The sequence below is a fragment of the Canis lupus genome, chromosome 9 (genome assembly GCF_048164855.1).
Source record: "Canis lupus baileyi chromosome 9, mCanLup2.hap1, whole genome shotgun sequence".
NCBI lineage: Eukaryota > Metazoa > Chordata > Mammalia > Carnivora > Canidae > Canis > Canis lupus.
In genome coordinates, this window is record NC_132846.1 from 70,845,163 (window position 1) to 70,851,162 (window position 6,000).

The following is a 6,000-nucleotide window of genomic DNA, read 5'->3' on the forward strand; positions in this document are numbered from 1 at the left end:
CAGACTGTGTTTGTGTTTCTTCCTCTGGAGGAGGCTGGCTGAAGGCGTGTGCCTCTCACTTTATGGAAATGCAATGTGTACCCCTTCGATCCATGTACTTTTCCGCTGGTGCATCATACTCCAGTAAAAAGTTAAAATTTGTTGAAACAGGAGCTCAGGGGACGAGAGAGTTTGAACACGATTCTGGAGGCAGTGGGCAGGCCCAGCAGGCCTCTGAGCAGCGGCAGTTCGTGACCAGAGCTGGTTTTGGATGATGAATCTGGCAGGGCGTGTGAGATGGGCTGGCGGGGGGGAGAGGGGGTCGGCTGGCGTCTGCTCCGAGACGGTGGGGAGCGCAGGTGAGAGGTAATTCGCAGCCGCCCCGGGGAGGAGAAGCCGTGCTCGAGCTGTCTGGGGCTTCATTAAATATCAGAAAGAGAAATGAACCAATTTCACGGCCCCGGTCTGTGCCTTCTCCCAGGATGTGAAGTCAAAGGCTATGCGACCCAAGGCCAGTAGCAATCCGATTAATTCCCCTGGATAAAGCCTTTAATCTAACACATAACAGCAAATTCTTGTTTTTCCATTAAAAACAATACCTCGGCCCCCACGTTGGCTGCCAGGGCCTTAATGAGATCCCCTTTCCCACCCGGGAGGCTGAATTGGACCTTTGTTTCTCGCAGCATGGGGTTCGGAAGATTGCTAGTTTGGCGGTAGGGCCAGTTGGGGGTATTTGCATTGATGGGGAGCGTGAGGCTGGATGTGACATAAGCAGCGCGGGGTTCTCGGTGACCTCAGCTGAACTGGAAGTTGGCCTAACTTCTTGGAAGAATGTGTGGGGAGGTTGGTTGGGGCCAGGCCCGGGCATGGCCTGGGGTGGAGACAGCCTTGGGCCAGGATCAGGGACCTAGGAAGGATCTAGTCCTCGCCACATCACTCGCTCACTGGGTGACCTCGGTAAGTCCCACCCCGCTCTGGCTTCTGTGTCTCCGCATGTCAGGTGGGACAGTTGGCCTCCTGGGGAGGCCAGTTACCCAGGGAATCAGGTGTCTGGGTGCCCGGCCTGTGATGTTGAGGCCTGAGCGTGACCATGGGCAGTAACATGCTCCTCCACCTAACTACAGGGGACAGGGGTAGCGGGGAGGACACCCCCACGCCACTGGGGGACACAAAGGGTGTTGCACCATGGCAGAGGGGAGCCCCGTCCAACACGGACCCCTACAGAAAGTGACTTGCCCCCAGAGACAGTGGTATAGACACCACCTGCCTCCCGGGTGGGGTGACCAGCTCATCCTGCCTTGTCTGGGACTCTCCTGGTGTTAGCCCCGAAAGCCCCACATCCCAGGAAAGCCCAGGCCTTGGCAGACCAGGATGGTCGTCACCCACTTCTAGTCCCGGGTGACAGCTCAGCCCTCGAAGCAAACTGCCACCAACTGCCCCTGCAGGGGGCATCCAGGTGGGTGACCCAGACCCTTTCCCCACATCCAGCAGCACGTGGGGACCCGACCCAGAGCCGAGACTGCCCTCTTGACGGCCCTGGTCACGGTGACCCCTCCCATCCCATCCTCACAGAAGGGGGACCGATGCTTCTCTCAGAATCCAGTCAAAGCTGGCTTGCTGGGCAGAAAGGGACAGTCCCCTAGTCTCTGCCTATTGCTGGGATGCTGGCTATCATACCTCAGGTGGACAGGTCCCCCTTCTAGGCTCTGGGCTCCATTACCCTCGTCAAATCCTCTTCTTGCCAGAGATCCCTGAGTTCACAGCATGCCCTCCAGAAGGACCCAAGGAATGGCCTCATGGCCCCAGCTGACTTCTGCAGCCAAGCGAGGAAAGCCAAAGGGACCAAACCAGGTGAGTGGCCCCCTCTAGGCAGAGCTTAATTCCGGCCCGATGTGTGCCAGTCATGACCTTACTTGGCTGGGGCCTCAGGGCCTGGCCCACCTCATGCAACTCTGCATCCTCCAGCTGACTCAACTTCCAACAAGGAGCAAAGCCCGTGGTCATGGGGCGGCCACTCGGCCAGGTCAGGGGGTCTTGGACCTGAGCAATCACTTCCGAGGGAGCATTAGGGTATTGGCCCAGCCACGATTTCCGGGGCTGGAAGTCTCACCTCTCTTAACGAGGTGTCACTGGAAAGGTGTCCAGGGCAGGCCGGGATGCCGGACAGGCAGGCACAGCTCCCAAACAGACCCCGCGCGGTGCCGTGGAAAACCACCTCTGACGCCTCCTGCCTACCGCCCAGCGGACTGGGGACACTGCTCGTGGGAACTGGCAGCCAGTGGTGACCTGTGAAATCAGGACTAAGGGGATGAAAATGTTTTGTCACCGAGAAAATATGTTTATGCTTATTAGAACAACATTTTTTGGGCTCATATAAAATAAACACATTGAGTCGAATGTTGCTACAAGTGCTCCACTTACAAAGAGGCGAGGAAGGTATGAGATTGTGGTCAGGAGCTGGCAAGGATGAAAAATTATAGCAGGATTAGCTTCTTGTGTTGTAAATTGGAAAGTCCAGAGATGTGTGGCACTGCTGCGGAGACCCAAACTCCGAAATGAAATTTATTCTTGCTGTAAAATCTGGAAACGACGTCTTCACGGATAACAAATACAGAGAAAACATGATTTCAGCCTCGATATTTGGTCTCCTTGCAGACGGTTTTCATTAAAAAGGGCTTTATAAAAATGATAAAAATGTTACAGTTTGCTAAATTAAGTCTGAAACAGCTCTATTTAATAATCTGGTGCGTTTTAATCATTTTTTTTTTTTGAAAAGCCTGACATATTGAAAAGAACCTCAGTCTTGGATACCATTTTAAAAAAAATGAAGAAAAGAGAAAAGGAAGCACTCTCAGCTCATCTTGGGTTGTTTTGCTCATTTCTTCACTTAAATTTGTCCTCCTCACTAAGGATTGGCACCAAGTGAATAAACATCTGATGCCCAGCTCTCCAGGCCTCCAGAGCTTTTGTAGCTGTGACAGGGGTCACGCGACAGTGGGTTTCCTCGTTCAGTTTTCTCTTGGGAATCAACTTGAAAAGGGTAACCGTTCTGTTTCCATCTTTAGGTTCCATAATGCAACACACTAAGGAATGGGGGTGTGCAAGGTGGGAGGGGGCAGGAGGGACAAACCATACTGGGAAGCCTTCTATAAAAGTCTCATGGAAAGTCTTTGCCAAAGAGCAATGCAAAGGGCCTTCCAATGAGTCCTTAGAAAAGTCTCAGTTTTGGAGCAGGAAGTGGAATTTGAGAGGCAGCTGTGGGGAGTTGTAAGAACACTGGGTTCAGACTACAGAAACCCAGTGCTATGAAACCATCCAGGGCCCAGGACTGTATGTATGTATGGACGGATGATGGGTGGATGGATGGATGAGTGGATGGATGGATGGAAGGATGGATGGATGGATGAGTGGATGGATGAGTGGATGGATGGATGGATGGATGGATGAGTGGTTGGATGGATGGATCAATGGATGGATGAGTGGATGGATGGATGAGTGGATGGATGGATGAGTGGATGGATGGATGGATGGATGGATGGATGGATGGAAGGATGGATGGATGGATGAGTGGATGGATGGATGGATCAATGGATGGATGAGTGGATGGATGAGTGGATGGATGGATGAGTGGATGGATGGATGAGTGGATGGATGGATGGATGGATGGATGGATGGATGGATGAGTGGTTGGATGGATGGATCAATGGATGGATGAGTGGATGGATGAGTGAATGGATGGATCAGTGATTGGATGGATGGATGAGTGGATGGATGGATGGATGGTGGGTGGGTGGGTGGATGGATGGATGGAAGTTTTGGGTCCTGACTGCCTATAATAAGGGAAGGACATGTGTTCATCTTGACAATGTACCTGACACTTGCCAAGCATTGAGTCCACTCTCACATTATCTTCCTCAGTCTTCATAGCAACTATATTGATTTTATGTGAGAAGATAGAGTCTCAGAGGAACAATGTGCTACAGGCAGCATGACACAGCCCGTGAGAGAGTGAGCGGAGCTCCCAAAGCCTGGGTCCAGGTTTGGAAGACTACAGTTTTCTGTGAAACCATCCCAAAACCTATGATTATTTTCATTGTTAAAGATAATGCTTTTGGTTGGTGGAAAGATCTAGAAGTCATCTTTCCTGTGCTCCATGGATTCTTCCAGACTTTCTGATATTCCGGCCAAGGACTAGGAAACATGGAAAGACAAGCTTTGATGAGGAGCCAGTTGGAACGGCACTGGGAGAAAGTTTCAGAACAATTTTAAAATTACAATTTAAAAAAGAGGGGGTGAAGCAGCTGAGGTACCTGGCATCGTGCTGGGTGCTGGGTATGGGGTGCTGGGTGCTGAGGAAGGATCCAGGACATAGTGGGCTGGGAGAAGAAGGTAGAGACCTGCTTCCAGAAGTGGAAATCTTTGTCTTGAATTTTCTTCATAAGCACTGCTAGATGGGAAAATGTGCGGCCCCAGAATATGGCCCAGAAGGCATCACGGTGCAAAGTAGCAGAGGTGGAGGCCCGGAAAGCCCTGACTACATCCTCTCTGCCAGATGTGCCTTGGAGAGTCACCTTACTTCCCTTGGCCTACATTTCCCACTCCTGAACGTGGAGCTGATACTGTCTACACCCTGAAGCCACTGTGGGCATGGGATGAATGCGGATATGGTTGGTCACCATTGAGCTATAAGGGTCCCCCCACACAGAAGGGGCTCAGGACCCTCACCAAGCCCCAGAGCCTACCTTTGTGAATCCACCCCCTTCCCCACCCAACCGCCCAGGCCCAAAGCACAGCCATGACCTTGGGATCTGCCTTCCTTCCTGGACCTGACCTCTTCTCCTGCTCACCCAGGACCCTGGCAACTTCTGTGGCAGGAAGCCCACAGACCCCAGCATGAATAGGCTCTGGGATGGCGCCAACCAGAAACATCTTGGAAGCAGCTTGGTGGATGTTGTGGCAAAACCTGGAAGGAACACCATCATCTCTGGCCGGCCCCTCCCTGAGAACGCTGCCATAACAAGTAGTTATCCCCTTTGCTTTTTGTCTTTTTCTTTTCTAAACAAGCTTATTAAAGATTACTTAACTGCAAAGTGAAACCATCCCCAAGCTACTAAGTAGGCTGTGACTCAGTCCGTCAGACCACGGTGGCCTCTGGGCAGTCATCCCTGTAGGAACAGGGATGTCCACTTCTGGTGTGGGGTCCCAGCAGGACACCTTTCCTCCAGCAGTGCCGTTGCCCTCACCTCGCGCAGTGTCAGAGCGGTGCTCTCACCCCAGCGTATGAAGATGCAGATTCCAGTCTCATCAACGCAGAACCTGCTCCGTCCACCACTCCCGTGGACACAGTTGGCCAATCACCCATGAGATCAAGTCCCCCCCCAGCTCTGGGGGCTGTCTTCCATCTCTTGATGAGTGAGTGAGGACACTGCTGGGCAGAGGAAGGCAAGGAAGGCCCAGTGGCTGCCCCTCTGTCCGGGGTCCTTGCATTCTTCGCCACAATCATGGATCAGGAATTCCGTTCTATGATTTTATGGAAAGACCTGATGTCTCCTCGTTCCTGTAGGTGCCTGAGGGACTGTCAGTTAAAACCCTCACCCAAATCCAGAGATGACTATGTTTGCCTGTCCACTGGCTACCAGGTTAGCAATGAAATTAAAGCAGAAAATGGTTGATTCTTGGTGAATCCATGTTTTGATCCCAGAACCATTTTGGGGGGCCTAGATGTTCTCAGGCCATCTGTTGTAATGTCTCCCTTGGAATTTGATTGGGAGCCACCAAGAAGCCAGATCGACCTCCTGAGATCTGTAAGGATTCCTATTTGCAAACTTCAGCCTTAGTTGTGTGACACCCAGAGTGGTGGGTCCCTAGATCCTCTGCAACCCAAACGTGATGGTGTTCACAAGCCCCTCTGATACCCAAGTGTGCATGTGCACATTTTTCTGGGAGCCATAATTTCATCATATTTCCAAAGGCCTCTATGTATGATGGAGAGGATCCTCCCAAAGAAATGTCTAGTCTCAG

General features: G+C 51.9%; 1 long non-coding RNA gene across 1 annotated transcript; it reads left to right on the plus strand.

Moving 5' to 3' along the window:
• The first annotated feature begins 803 nt into the window (after positions 1–803).
• Positions 804–5,631, plus strand: LOC140639574 (uncharacterized). The gene is made up of 3 exons (XR_012036233.1): positions 804–936; positions 1,725–1,830; positions 4,831–5,631. It is a non-coding gene; the product is annotated as an uncharacterized lncRNA (long non-coding RNA).
• The last annotated feature ends 369 nt before the right edge of the window (positions 5,632–6,000 follow it).